This window comes from Macaca nemestrina, chromosome 1 (assembly GCF_043159975.1).
Source record: "Macaca nemestrina isolate mMacNem1 chromosome 1, mMacNem.hap1, whole genome shotgun sequence".
NCBI lineage: Eukaryota > Metazoa > Chordata > Mammalia > Primates > Cercopithecidae > Macaca > Macaca nemestrina.
In genome coordinates, this window is record NC_092125.1 from 64,446,614 (window position 1) to 64,461,814 (window position 15,201).

General features: G+C 41.0%; 1 protein-coding gene across 7 annotated transcripts in view; it reads left to right on the plus strand.

The window, feature by feature from the left end:
• The window catches only part of LOC105484840 (SLIT-ROBO Rho GTPase activating protein 2), a 250,229-nt gene that overhangs the window by 69,083 nt on the left and 165,945 nt on the right, over positions 1–15,201 (plus strand). The window lies entirely within an intron of this gene.

The following is a 15,201-nucleotide window of genomic DNA, read 5'->3' on the forward strand; positions in this document are numbered from 1 at the left end:
GTCCAAGACCAGCCTAACTAACATGGTGAAACCTCGCCTCTACTAAAAATACAAAAATTATCTGGGCATGGTGGCATGTGCCTATAAATCCCAGCTACTCAGGAGGCTGAGGCAGGAGAATCGTTTGAACCCGGGAGGCTTAGGTTGCAGTAAGCTGAGATCGTGCCACTGCACTCCAGTCTGGGCGACAGAGCAAGACTCAGTCTCAAAAAAAAAAAAAACTACGATGAGCTGGGCATGGTGGCTCCTCACGCCTGTAATCCCAGCACTTTGGGAGGCCAAGGCGGGAGGATCACTTGAGCGTAGGAGTTGAAGACCAACCTGGACAACATAGTGAGACCTCATCTCTACTAAAAATAAGAAATTAAAAATTCGCCGGGTGTGATGGCATTTGCCTTAGTCCCTGCTAATCCCTGAGGCTGGAGTGGAATGATTGCCTTACCCCAGGAGTTCAAGCTTGCAGTGAACTGTGATCATGCCACTGCACTCCAGCCTGGGTGACAGAGCAAGATCCTGTCTAAAACAAACAAAAAACTATGATGGTTAAAAAAAAAAAAAAATCTTGGTGAACAACCTCTCTGGATTGTAATTTCTCAAAGAAAAATATGATGTAAAGATTATTTCTCTTGCTCTTCCTTCCAGGTATTTCATCAAAAAGCATAAATTCCTGAGCTTTGCTGGCAACCATATTACTTTTTCTCTCTTCCTCAGTCCCTGTACCTTTCCTCTTTGTCCATTCTGGAATTATGGGGGTGATAAATGGATTCAAAAATGCTGTTAAGGGTGATCTTTAGGTAGGCATAGATTCTTTATGATATATCCCTAATTAGGAGCCTTTACAGGTTCTCCCCAAAGCCTCTTTGTGCAGGAATAGGAGCCTGCTGTGTTTTAGACTGGATGGGACTCTGACCAATTATTTTTTGTCTTTCCCCACAGGGCATCGTAGTAGGTGCTCAGTGAAGATGTGTTGGATTGAAGTGGTTTGAATTAAATATGATTTGTATGTAATTTTATATTCAAATAAAGTCTGTTCCTGGTCTGAGTTACTTTTCAAATTATATATTGTTACTCTGAAGATTGTCATTTCCTGAATTTTATTTCCTTTGTTCCTTTTCACCCACTTGCTTCCATTGTTCCAAATTTAGTCATGTTGGAAGTGAGACTAGATAGGTGTGGAAATAACTGTCGAATTAAATTGTTCAGTTAGGGGAAGAGGGGGTAGATGGCTAAAGACATCAGAATCTTTTGTGTGGACAGAAAATGGAAACTGGTAGAGCAAAAAGGTCAAAAAGTATAAGGAATACCCTGGTTTGCTTTAAATCTCTATTTGCCTTAGAGCAGTCATCTGCAGTGTGGTGACCACAGGCTTTCTAATGTGTATGGGTTTAACTCCCTAGAGAGCAATATTCCTTTGGGGTGAGGAGAGTAGGGGGCAGATTCTTTCCTTCCAGGGGCCTTCTCATTGCCTTCTTTTTAAATTTTTAATTTTTTTTTTTTTTTTGATACGAAATCTCGCTCTGTCACCAGGCTGGAGTGCAGTGGCATGATCTCGGCTCACTGCAACCTCCGCCTCCTGGGTTCAAGTAATTCTTCTGCCTCAGCCTCCTGAGTAGCTGGGACTACAGGCGGGCATCGCCACACCCAGCTAATTTTTGTATTTTTGGTAGAGACGGGGCTTCACTACGTTTGCCAGGATGGTCTCGATCTCTTGACCTGGTGATCCGCCCTCCTCGGCCTCCCAAAGTGCTGGGATTACAAGTGTGAGCCACCGCGCCAGGCCCCATTGCCTTCTAATAGCCCTTTTCTCTTCTCTTTTAGCTCTTGGCACTTGAATTCCTATGACCATTCCCAACACCCCCACATGAAAGTGAGGTGAAAATGCCATCATCTTTCTGCCTATCCTGCTTTTAATCATCTTCCAATACAGCAGCAAGTGCAATTCTAGTCCCTTTCAACCCCTTCCATGTGGGTGTTAGACTGAATGTTTAACTTCTTTATGAAAATGCACATTAGCCATTCAGAAACTTAATCTCCTAATGATTTGTGTGTATTGGTAAAAAAGAAAAGCCATCATCTCTGACTGGTATACTCAGATGTTCCCTTTGGTACACTGATGGCAGGATTTCAGAAGTGAAGGACCATTTAATTTAATTTTGCAGATGGCAGGAGGTAAGCAGGAAAGCTTGGTCACAATATGCCCCCTCCTGGGAGAGTGGCTTCAGTAAATTCAGGTTGCTGAGAGCCTTAGATGTGAGAAATTTAACCCTCTGCCTTCTTTCCACTTCCCCTCCCTTATATAAAACTTGGTGTTTGTGTGTGTGTGTGTGTGTGTGTGTGTGTGTGTGTGTGTGTGTGTGTGTGTATAGGGTGGGGTAGGGGGTGGAGTTGAGGAAGGGTAGGAAGGTAGAGGGAAGATAATTGCCTGGGTTGAAAAGCCAGTGACTGATGTGAGATTACCTCATAGTGATGCTGCTTTGGGCATATGGATTATGACTAGATACAGATTAACCCATTCCTCTTTAATTGTTTTATGGCCTCATCCTTCTGAAATTGCCCCCTTGTAACCTGAAATCCTTTGAGGGGGTTTCCTTAGGCTGGGAACTCTGCTTGCTGTTGAGAAAGAAACCTGCCTCTCTCTAGGGCACGAGTTCCACAGTGAAACTGAGGAGTAGATGGATGAGGAATCTTCTTTTGTTTTATTTTTAAGTGGTGCCCTTCCCACAGGGAAGCAAGCTCAGGATTCTGAATTTGTTAATTGCACAGCAGCTGGGTATTTGCTGCCTAGTCCTGTTGAAATTCCAGGATTGGATGTCCAAGCTGTTGGCTTTTAAGATACATCCCCAAATGGTCATCTATCACTTTTTTTTTTTTTTTTTAGACAAAGTTTCACTCCTATTGCCCAGACTGGAGTGCAATGGCGTGATCTAGGCTCACGGCAACCTCTGCCTCCCAGGTTCAAGCGATTCTCCTGTCTCAGCCTCCTGAGTAGCTGGGATTATAGGCATGTGCCACCACACCTGGCTAATTTTTGTATTTTTAGTAGAAACGGGATTTCTCCATTTTGGCCAGGCCATCCATCACTCTTTTCAGCCAATAGTCACACCCAAAATTTTGGTGACTTTCACAGTCTGCCTATTGGATAAATTTGGTTTCAGATCTTGCCAAAATGAGGCGAAATTGTTTTTCTTCATGCTTCAGAGCCATGCTGCTCTATAAGGAAGTCTATATTAAATAGGTAAAGACATATTTCTTTATAAATCATTCTAGATGGTGGTATTCAGAAACTTGACAAAATTATCTTCCTAAAACTTGTTTGTTCCTGCTTACTAAAGGTTAATAGAAGTAGCTCATGGATAAGTTGTGAACTTTTTAAAGTTTCTGTTTTTTTTCTTAAATCCCTCCTGTCTTTGCTCTTTTCCCTTCCTTTGTGGTGGCTGCCAGTCCTGCTTTGCAGGTAACTTCTCCCTCATGAAAACAGAGGAGGATCTGATATTATTAATTTATCCTGATAGTTTGACCATTGTAATGTTGTCAGTGAACATTTGCATTTCAGTTGTTTATCTATGAGTAGAAGGCCCACTGGCTGGGAGTGGTGGCTCTTGCCTGTAATCCCAGCACTTTGGGATGCTGAGGCGGGCACATCACTTGAGGTCAGGAGTTCGAGACTAACCTGGCCAACTTGGTGAAAAATACTAAAAATAAAAAGTAAAAAAATTAGCTGGGCATGGCGGCGCACACGTGGTGTGCTACTTGGGAATCCCAGCTACTTGGGAAGCTGAGGCATGAGAATTGCTTGAACCAGGGAGTCAGGGTTTGCAGTGAGCTGAGATCATGCTACTGCACTCCAGCCTGGACGACAGAGTGAGACTGTCTCAAAAAAAAAAAAAAGAGAAGAAAATAGAGTAGAACACCTTCTTTTTCTTTTAGTCACTACCAAGTGGGTGAAGAGATATTTATATCGTATGTTTTACAATTACTGATTGATTTATTCATTCACTCATCTGTGCAACAGGTATTTTTTGATTATCATGTATCAGACACTACTCTAGATGCTTTATTTCAGTCAGTACAATAAAGATCTCTCTGTGAGTTAACATTTCAGTGGAGGAAGAGGGAGACAAAGAATAAACATGATGAATATATAAATTGCTAGTATTTAGAAGGTAATAAGTACAGTAAGGAGCATCAAGAATGCTGGGTAGTCGTGAGGGGAGTTGCGTTTTTAAAATGTTTCTTCTTTCTTCTTCTTCTTTTTTTTTTTTTTTAAAGAGACAAGGTCTCTCTCTGTTGTCCAGGCTGGAGTACAGTGGCACCGTGATAGCTCATTGCAGCCTCCAACTCCTGGGCTCAAGGGATCCTCCTGCCTCAGCCTCCTGAAGTACTTGGGACCACAGTCACGTACCACTATGCCTGGCTAATATCTTAATTTTTAATTTTAATTTTTGTAGAGACAGGGTCTCATTTTGTTGCCCAGGCTGGTCTCAAACTCCTGGCTTCAAGCAATCCGCCCACCTCAGCTTCCTAAAGTACTGGGATTACAGGTGTGAGCTACCAGTACCTGGGCCAGGTTTCATTTTAAAATAAGGAGTAGGGAGCTTTAAATGAGGCCTCATGGAATAGGTCACATTTGTGCAAAGATTTAAAGGAGGTAAGAGTGTAACCTGCATGGATATTGAGGGAAGGGCATTTCAGGCAGAGGAAACAGCCAGTTTAAAGGTCTTAAGGTGGAGCCCTAAGGCTCGAGTGTGCTTGGTGTATTTGAGGAATGGCAAGAAGGCCACTGAGGCTGAAGCAGAGTAGTCTGGTGGGAATGAGGGGAAAGTACTAGGAGATGAGGTCAGAGAGGAGAGAGTGAGAGGTTTTTAGGATGAAAGGAGGAGATGCCTGATCACATCATGCCATGTTAGGCTGTTGGCTTTTATTCTGTAAATATCTATATCTACATCAATTATATCTCTATCATGTAAACACTCTCAGATCTTACAACTTTCCATCTTTATCGTCTTCTGAACTCCATAAGATCTTTCTAAGAATTGAGGGGAAAGTTGATTATAAGGGAGAATATACAAAACCTTGCATTGAAACCTTACTAGAGACCTGGAACCTACTCTTTTTGGGACTTGGCAAATTGATGAGATTCCACGCGCCCCCACCCCCCATTCTCTGGCACACAGAACAGGAATACTTATATAGCTTACTCTCATCCCAACCTTTCCCTTCGTCTGCTTCAAGAATCTCAAATACTTACAATTTTTGGCATATTTGACATTATTTTAATTTCTGAACGTGTTTTCCCACTGTTAACCCTCTTACCCCAGACAGCATTTTGAAACACTTTTTTCTCTCTCTTTTTTTTTTTTGGCAGGGTCTCTGTCACCCAGGCTGGAGTGCAGTGGTGTGATCATGGCTTACTGTAGCCTTGACTTCCTGGGCTCAGGCAATCCTCCCACCTCAGCCTCCTGGGTAGCTGGGGCCACAGACATGCACCACCACACCTGGCTATTTTTGTTTGTTTGTTTTTTGTAGAGACAAGGTCTCCTTATGTTGCCTAGCCTGGTCTTGAACCCCTGGACTCAAGCGATGCTCCTGCCTCAGCTTCCCAAAAGTGCTGGGATTATAGGCATAAGCCACCGTGCTTGGCCCTGAAACACTTTTCTATACCGGAAATGAACTTTCTGACAGCATCTCATTAAATGAAATAATAGAAGTGAAAGCACTTTGAAACTCAGAAAGTCCAGGAAGAAATCGGCAGGCTGTTTCCACTCTCTTCATTTACCCACCTGCATGCTGGAGGATGTACATAGCCAGAGGATCACTTTGGAGGCATTTCATTTCATTGGGGGAGGGGGGCGGGGGGCAGTTCTTTTGGCCAGTTGAATATTGGGCGTATCTGGATCTAGTCTAGCCCCGACCTCGTTACAAGTCCCTGGATTTCTTTGTGTTACAAAGTCCAGCATTGGTGTGGTTTTTCAAGGAAGGATATAGAATGGTTTATTTTGGATGAGAATTTCATTTTGTGTACCTGATTTTGTATTTTTTTTTCCTCTTAAGACAAGGTTTCACTATGTTGCCCCAGATGGTTGCCAGCTCCAAGGCTCAAGCAGTTCTCCCCTGTCAGCCTCCTGAATAGCTGGGATTACAGAAACGTACCATTGCGCCCAGCCCTTTTGTTTTTGAAAGCTGTCGTGTTACTGCTTAAAGTCTCCAAATTGTTATTGAGAACACTGACCAGAGCCCTGTCCATAGACCAGTGTTTTTCCAAGTGCAGATTGTAACTCCTTTGCAGAGTAGGTTGTGGAGCCATTTTAGCTGACTACTCACCAACTTTCTTCAAAATGTAAATGGAATAGGATAGAAAAAGAATGAAAAATTGTAAAGTGGATTGGATGCAAAAAGGGTAAATATTGTTGTGTCAAACTTTTTTTGGTGGGTGTGTATATGTTCACATACTGGGTCACATTATAACATGTGTTGCTCATTATGGGTTGTGGTCAGAGAAAATTCAGAAAACACTGTCTCAGACTGTCCCAAAGTTGTATTTGCTTATTATGGGGACTAATGAGGATAGAAGATGAGTGGCTCAGAAGGTTGTATCTTGGTGAGATAAAAGAAGACATCAAATGACAGTTTTAGAAAAATAATCCCAGTTGAGTTTGTTACTCTTCTATGAAGGTAGAAGATCCTGTGCCAGAACATTATGCTCTTCAGGTCAACAGGAACTAAGCTTGTTGTTTCTCTCTGCATAAAGAATTGTGCAATTTCCAGTGGGAACTCCTCTCTGGAGGTGGAGAGGGAAGGGGAAGGAAGAGTGGAGATAGAGGCAATTAGGCAGAAATCTTTATTGTAAGTCTTAGCTGACCCAGGATCTGCACATAGTTAACTCTGAGGCTTTGTTGGAATCTGCCAAAGATTCATTGTTAAAGACAGGGAAAGCACAACTCATTTCCATTTATTTCAGTTCAACATTTATGCCAGCTCTGCTCTAGGTGCTGGGATGTAACAATGAATAAGACATGGTCCGGGACTTAACGGTGCTCCTAACCTGGCAGGGAAGACAGATGTAAATTGCTAATTATTGTACATTGTGCTGAATGTCATAATACAGTGTAAAATGCTCCAGTTTATGAATTAGAGGAACTATGCTTTCAGCCTTTTATTCTGAGAAATGTGCCATTTAACAATAAAGAACTGGGATATAGGTTTCTTTTCTAAAATTTGGGGAAGACTACTTTATTGAAAAGGAAGATGAAATTTCCAAGGGAATCAGGTTCATCCAGTCAAGCTATTGTGTTATTTTGTGTCTTTTCCTCTAAAAGTATTCTAGTGTTAAAATTTTTTAAAAAATCAACTTGACATAATACACACCTGCCCAGAGAATGTGGAGACCTGTAAAATAATTTAAAACAATTTTTTTTTATCGTATCCTTAAAAAATAGTGGCAAACATAGTAATAAGAACTTGAGACTGGGTGCGGTGGCTCACGCCTGTAATCCCAGCACTTTGGGAGACTGAGTTGGGCAGATCACTTGAGGTCAGGAGTTTGAGACCAGCCTGGCCAACATAGCGAAATCCTGTCTCTACTAAAATACTTATAATCCTAGCTACTCCAGAAGGTGAGGCATGGGAATCGCTTGAGCCCAGGAGGTGTAGGTTGCAGCCAGCTGAGATCACACCACTGCACTCTAGCCTGGGTGACAAAGCAAGATTCTGTCTCAAAAAAAAAAAAAAAAAAAAAAAAAAAGAAAAACAAAAACAAAAAACCTGGAGTGCTTTTCTTTGATGGAACTTGTAACACTTTGCTTTTACTTTCTTATTGATCTTTAAAATTAATAATAACTTTTTGGGACATGTAAAATCATGACAAATTCTACGAAAGTTCTCTCAAAGCAAGTCATATAGTCCGTTCAGGGTACAGAACCTGAATTCACCAGCTCCAGGCTGATTCACTTTTGTCAGCTGCATCCAACCTAAGCCTGGAACCAGATTGAATCAAATGCTAAGTTTTAATGTCTTTCATTTGGTTCTTTTATTTAGTTCAGTGTTTCTTACTGCTAGCTGACTTGGCTCTGAATTTTGTTCCTGCCTCAAGCAAATTCTGAATATGCCCATCTATGGATTTGAACAGTAGGATGTTTTTTCAGAGGTGTGAAATGATCAGGCAGCTCGATAACTTTAGACATACTGTACGTTATGAAGCATTTTCTTGCTTCTTGTTGTCTTTTTCTGGTGGATTGAGTCAATGCAACTGGTAGAATCTTTTCCACTTATGTTATCGAGGCATGTGGTTGAAAAGTGGCCTTTAAATGGTGTGAGGTGGGTAGGCAGGGGATAAATTCTTACCACCGTTTCTCGGATGAGGAAAGTGAAACTCAGAGGCCAAAATCTTCTGACTCACACAGTGATTCTGGGGATGTCTCTAATATCTAAACGATGAGACTGATCTACTTGCAAGGTCAGGGCATGTGGTCATTTTCTTGCTAGCCTTTGGATCACCAAGCTGTCAGTATTTTGAGGGGGAGTATTTGCATTTTGTTTTATTTGGAAAATTCAGCTTGAGGGAGGCATTATTAGAAGATTCTTAGAACCCTCGAGCCCTCTGAAAATGAAAAGTCTCACATTTCCCTTCTACTTTGGCTCTCTCTTGGAGGGGATCACTTATGTCATTAAAAACATTGTAGTTTGCTTATCTAATTCCCACTCTGTGTTCACATTAATAGCTTCCCATTGCTCTTAAGAACAATTCCATACTTCTTCAGACTATTTGCAATACTCATCAGAGCTTGACCTCTGCCTCTTTCAACAGTTTCATCTTCTTTTCATCTTCTCATTTAAATTCTATGCTCCAGTTACCCTGAATTTCTTCGATTATTTTAGTTCCTTGCATGCAGCTTCTTTTCTCTTGCCTCTGGGACTTTGAACATGCTGTTGGTTGGAGCACTTTTCCTGCCTTCTTCCCATAGGTAATTTCAATCCTTTAAGTCTAGCTCCTCTGGGAGCCCCTTGCTGAGCCCTAGACCAATTTCTATATATTCCTACAGTGTCGTCTTTTTCCCTGATAATGGGCTTTTTACATTGCAATTACTTCTTATAGTCTGTCTCTCTGGTAGACTAAATTCCTTTGGAAGGCAGGCCCAAGAAGGTGGTTTAAATTACTGGAGTCTGATTAAAAAGACTTTTATATTAGACTGATATTTCCCAACATTTAAAAATGTATGAACTTGGGCCGGGCATGGTGGCTCACGCCCATAATCCCAGCACTTTGGGAGGCCAAGGCGGGTGAATCATTTGAGGCCAGGAGTTCAAGACTAACCTGGACAACATGGTGTAACCCCATCTCTACTAAAAATACAAAAATTAGCCGGGCATGGTGGTTCACCATTGTAATTCCAGCTACTCGGGAAGCCGAGGCGCACTAGAATCACTTGAATCTAGGAGGCAGAGGCCGCAGTGAACCGAGATCATGCCACTGCACTCCAGCCTGGGCAACCGACTGAGACTGTCTCCAAAAAAAAAAAACAAAATGAACGTCTTTCAGAGTAATATAATTTTGTGAACCCCCTCAGGAATTTAAAAAATGTCATTACTTTTATAAACTATTATAAAGCAAATTTATGTAAAATATTTTCTTTTACATCAACATAAAATTATTATACAGCTTATTTTAATATACACTTTAAAATTTAATAGCCTCCATTTTATATAAAGGTGTTTTCTCATTTAATAGGTGATGTACACTATTTAATTTATTTAAATGAATTATGTAAGAGTGTGATTTGTTTAAAGATTTTTAATAAAATATAGTGCTTAGTTTGAGACCAAATATACGTTAAAAATATAGTTGGAAATTTAATTACTTGTTTACATATGTTTTAAAAATAAGAGAAACCTGCATTCTTGACCTAATGTTTGGAATTTTTGCATTTCATACTCTAACATGACTACTTCTTACATGTAGTTTTTAAGTTTTGTTTCTACACGGTAGGGGTTACCACAGAGAGGTTCAACTGCATATCTACAAGGGAGTAACACCTTGTAGCTATGGAATGCCTTTTCTCTAACAGTTACAAAGCCAATTTGGATATGGTTATCCCTATATCTTATGTCTTTACCATTGGATTTTGAAATACTAAAGATTTAATCAGATAAACGTAACACAGTGATCTGGTGAAAATCATCTAGATGTGAACTGGATGGCTTGGTACCGTGAGTACTGGTAGTGTGAATCTCTTAAGCCTGTTTTTATGCTTCTAGTTAACAATTGGGTTTTATCAGTGTCTTAGACTTCTTGTTGTTGGTTTGTTTGTTTGTTTGTTGTTTCTGAGATACAGTCTCACTCTGTTGCCCAGGCTGGAGTGCAATAGTTCAATCTCTGCTCACTGCAACCTTTGCCTCCTGGGTTCAAGCGATTGTCATGCCTCAGACTCCCAAGTAGCTGGGATTACAGGTGCCTACCACCACACCCGGCTAATTTTTGTATTGTTTTGTAGAGATGGAGTTTCTCCATGTTGTCCAGGCTGGTCTGGAACTCCTGACTTCAAGTGGTCCTCCCGCCTTGGCCTCCGAAAGTGCTGGGATTATAGGCTTGAGCCACCGTGCCCAGCCGACTTCTTGTTTTTAATCCACAGTCCACTACGATTGTACATTTTATGATATATGGCAAAGAATAAGAGCAGTGAAAAATTGTAGAATGCTCATACCATCTTGGCCTATGTGGTGGTTGCAAAACAACCATGGCCTAGTTAGTGATGTTTATTAGCTCATCACCGCTAATCGTTGTGCACGCTCACTTGATATATCTGAGGCTCTAAACTGCCCAATTATAAAGGGATAATTGGGAAAACAATAAGGTTGTTGATTTTTTAAAAAAGGAAATGAAGGGGTTGCCATGATTGTGGTTAGCAGTGTGTGAAGACTCTAGAAGACCTGCTTGAACTCCTGGGGTGTTCACAGTCTATTGCTTGGTCAGGAGCCTTAGAAAACTTAGACATATGTGTTAGGAGACTAGGTTTTGAAACCTGCTCAGAGTTGCATAAACTTCTATATTAAGTTCCATGATGCCAGATTAGTAGTTCACATTTGCACAGTAGACATGCTATTGCTGTTCCTTTTCTTATCACAAAAAGAGCAGAAGATGCAGATTATACCTGAGACAGAAAGACACAGGGGAGACACTGAGCTTGTCGCCTACCTTTGGGTGCCTCTCATGCCTTGTATTTCACATTGAGCCTCACTTATCAGTGACACAGGGAATGGTCCTTTTGATCTCCATCTTCCCTGTGGCTGCCTGGAGGTAGGGGAGGCAGATTGTGCCACTTGCTGACATTATGTTGCTGTGGATTAATTGGAGGGACAGGGACAGGAAATTTTCCTAGTGGTGCATGTGTCACGGGGGCTCACAGGGGTACTTTTAAATCTTCTCCTCACTGGCCACTGTGATTCTTTGACCCTGGTTATTACATATTCAAAAAGTGTCAGCTTATTTGAAAGGGATATTCTTATTTTGTATTTAAATATAAAATTTTTTAAAAAATTTTTTGGAGACAGATTGTTGCTCTGTCACCCAGGCTGGAGTGCAGTGGCGTGATCTCAGCTCCCTGCAGTCTTTGCCTTGTGGGCTCAAGTGGTTCTCATGGCTTGGCTTCCTGAGTAGCTGGGATTACAGGTGTGCACCACCATGCCTGGCTACTTTTTGTATTTTTAGTAGAGATGGGGTTCTACCATGTTGGCCAGGCTGGTCTTGAACTCCTGGCCTCAAGTGATCTGCCTGCCTCAGCCTCCCAAAGTACTGGGATTACAGGTGTGAGTCACCACACCTGGCCTATCATACTTTCTGGGTTTCAGGATGCCAACAGTCCTGGATTCTGGCATCTGGATTATGGTAGCAATATTGAAAAAAATATTATAGTGGGGAGTAAAATTTAGGAAAACCTTGCAAATTTCTATTCTTACTAGCTTTGTTTTCATACTCCATAGTCAGCCCTGGGCAATTAAAACTTTTGTTCCAGTAAAGGTTTCATTCTAAAGAGGTTTCATTAATTATGAAAAATTCCCCATGGGCATTACATTGTGAATCCTTTTGTAGCTATCATAAATAATGAAGAAAAAACACTTGTCAAAATATAGCAGAGCTGACTAGATAATGCATCTCTCCTTTGATTTTTGATTGGTTTCCTTTTTTAAGTTTTAAAGGAATAACTCTTGATTATTTTTTAAAAAAGTAAATACTCATTATAAAAAATTCAAGCAAAACTGAAAAGTAAAAAGAAGCCAGCAATAAATTGTTCCAAATCCCATCACACAAAAACAGCTCTTGATTCATTCATTCAATGGGCCTTCATTGAGTGCTTACTCTGTGTTAGGCACTGTGGCATCGGGGATCAGCAGGGAACAAAGCAAAGTCCCTACCATCATGGAACTTATACTCTAGTGGGAGGAGAAAATGATAAACACCTAAGTAGATTTACAAGTGGCATGAAGAAAAATAAAAATTAGGTAAGGGCTTAGAGAGTGTCAGGGGCACTTTCAGATGGAGTGGCCACAAAGGCTGCTGTGAGCAAAGAGCTGAGTGAAGTGAGGGAGCTAACCACGTGACTGTGGGGAAGTGTGCTTCCAGCCAAGGGAAGCATATGCAAAGGCCCTGAGGTGGGCGTTTGCTTGCCATGTTCTATGACTAGAGAGACCAGGGTAGCTGGGGGCCAGTGAGTGAGGGTAAACTGGGGTATATAAGGTTTTGGAAAGCCGTTAGCTTTTCTCCACTGGGAAGCCATTGAAAGATGATGAGCAGGGCTGCAGTGTGGAGAGTAGACTGCAGGGAAGCAAGGGAGGAGGCAGCAAGACCAGTTAGGAGCTACCACAGCAATTTAGAACAAAATGAGGCTGAGTTGCACTGTTCAAAAGGTGGAAGGGTTGAATTCTAGACTCATTTTTAAGGTAGAGCTGATAGGATTTGCTCATGAATTGGATTGGGAATTTGTAAGAGAAGTGTCAATGATGATTCTGAAGGTTTGTGGCCTGGCAGGTGAATGGTGGTACCGTTACTGGGGTAGGGAATGTGCTGGGGTGGGTCAGGATGGGGTGTCAAGAGTTCAGGTTCAGGCATGTTAAGTTCTAGGTACCTGTTAGATGGCTACGAGGCAATGGTAAGTCAGTTGGAGGCTGGAGTTGAGTGAGAGGTCTAGACTGTAGATACACATTTGGGAATCACCAGACATAGAATGGAATGGGATCTGATAGGAAGCAAGGAGAGATAGAAAACAGGTCCTACGACTGAGCCATGCATGGGGCATTCAGCATTTAGATGTTGGAAAAGGAGAAGGCCCAACAAAGGAGACAGAATGTGTGTCTGTAGGATATCAAGAGAGGGTGGTGTTCTGGGGCTGTGGTGGTGGTGGTGGAGTCTCGAGAGTTGGCAGTATTTAGCCATGTGCAGGTCATTACCACCCACCACAAGAGTGGTAGAAGCAAGAGGCTGGTTACAGTGGCCTAAAGAGGAAAAGGGAAGAAAGAAGGTGGAGGCAGGGAGTATGGACACCATTTTGAGTCAAAAGAGAAGCCATGATGAAAAGGTAGGTGGGTTGGGAGAAGGGAGGAGATCAAGGAAAATATGTGTGTTTGTTTGTTTAATAAGATGGGAGAAAATACAGCATGTTTGATTGCTGATGGTAATGGGCCAGTAGAGATGGAAAATGATGATACGGAAAATAAGAGTATATAATTTTAGGAGCAAAGGGCTTGAGTAAGCAAGAAGGGGTGGGTTCTGGTTCCCACGTAGAAAGATAAACCTAGGGTAGGGGCTGAGACAGGGCAGGCAGATAGGAGGGGAAAGCTCTGGATTTGGTAATGGCGCATATGGACTTTCTCTTCCAATGTTAACATTTGGTACACATAAACAGAAGGGCGGCTGGTGAGGGTGAAATAATTTTATAAGAATGGCATTATACCATATGTGCTATAAAAATAAAAATAATTGAATTTCTTTTTACTTGAATTTAACAGAAGAAAAGAAAACTGAAATGAAAGTGAAAAAGCTGCTGTACTTAATTTTTCTCTACCAAAGATAATAGTTCCTAAAAGTTTTCTCTAAGGTTAAAAAAATGATTATGAAAACCATTAGGAGGCTAAAGTCATTATTAATGTATTTAAAGACATTTTTAGTTATATCTTCACTTTAGATGATTGTGCGGAAGAATTAGGTAATTCATGTTTTTAAACTTCCTTGCACTTCTCTTCCCTATCTCTCAATTTTTATAGCTTATCTTTTTGTTTGTTTGTTTCTTTTTTATGCCTTAGCAATTTTCTAACATTTACATTCCGACTTGCACGCTCCCATTTTTTGGTCTTGGTGCCATATGTAGCCACTTGTTCTTTGATAATGGCTTCCCTGTTCCTGTGGTTTTTGTTTTGATTGATTTACTGGGTGCAAGATTTCTGTTTCTCAAGACGAGTTTGTGGGTGCTACATAGGCTGAGATCTTTCAAGCTGCAGAGGAAGAGAGATGTCTGAACCTTTTTTACACTTGAGTGATGACTCAGCTTCTCCTAATATTCTTGGATCACAGTTGCTCTCTATCAGAATTTTTTTAGACATGCTGCATTATCTTCAGGCCTTGAATATTGCTATGGAGAAGTCTGAGACCAATCTGGGTTTCTCCTGTATTTTGTTAGCAATCCATTGATTCTTAAATAACTCTTTCTTTATCCTTGAAGGGCAAAAATTTAAACATTATAAGTCTTTGTTGATTTTTCTGTGTCCATTTCATGATATATTATGGGCCTTTTCTATTCACAGATTTAGTTCTCTGGATATTTTTTTCTGTTTTATTTATCGTCTTCCTCTGCATTTATTGTGAGTCTCTTAAGCCTTTTTTTTTACACACCATTAATTAGATTTTTAAAAACTTTTTATTATAAAACATTTCAAACACATACAGAAGTAGAGAGACTAGTGTTATGGATTCTCACTTACCCATCACCCACCCTACTTTGATAATCATCAGCTCGTGGCCAATTTTATCTGTATCCCTCACCCATTCCCACTCTCCTCCATTACTTTGAAACAATGGCAGGTATAATTTATCTTTGAATATTTCAATATTTATATCTAAGAGATAAGGAGTTTTGTTTGTTTGTTTTGACACGGAGTCTCTGTCGCCCAGGCTAGAGTGCAGTGGCGCTATCTCAGCTCACTGCAAGCTCCGCCTCC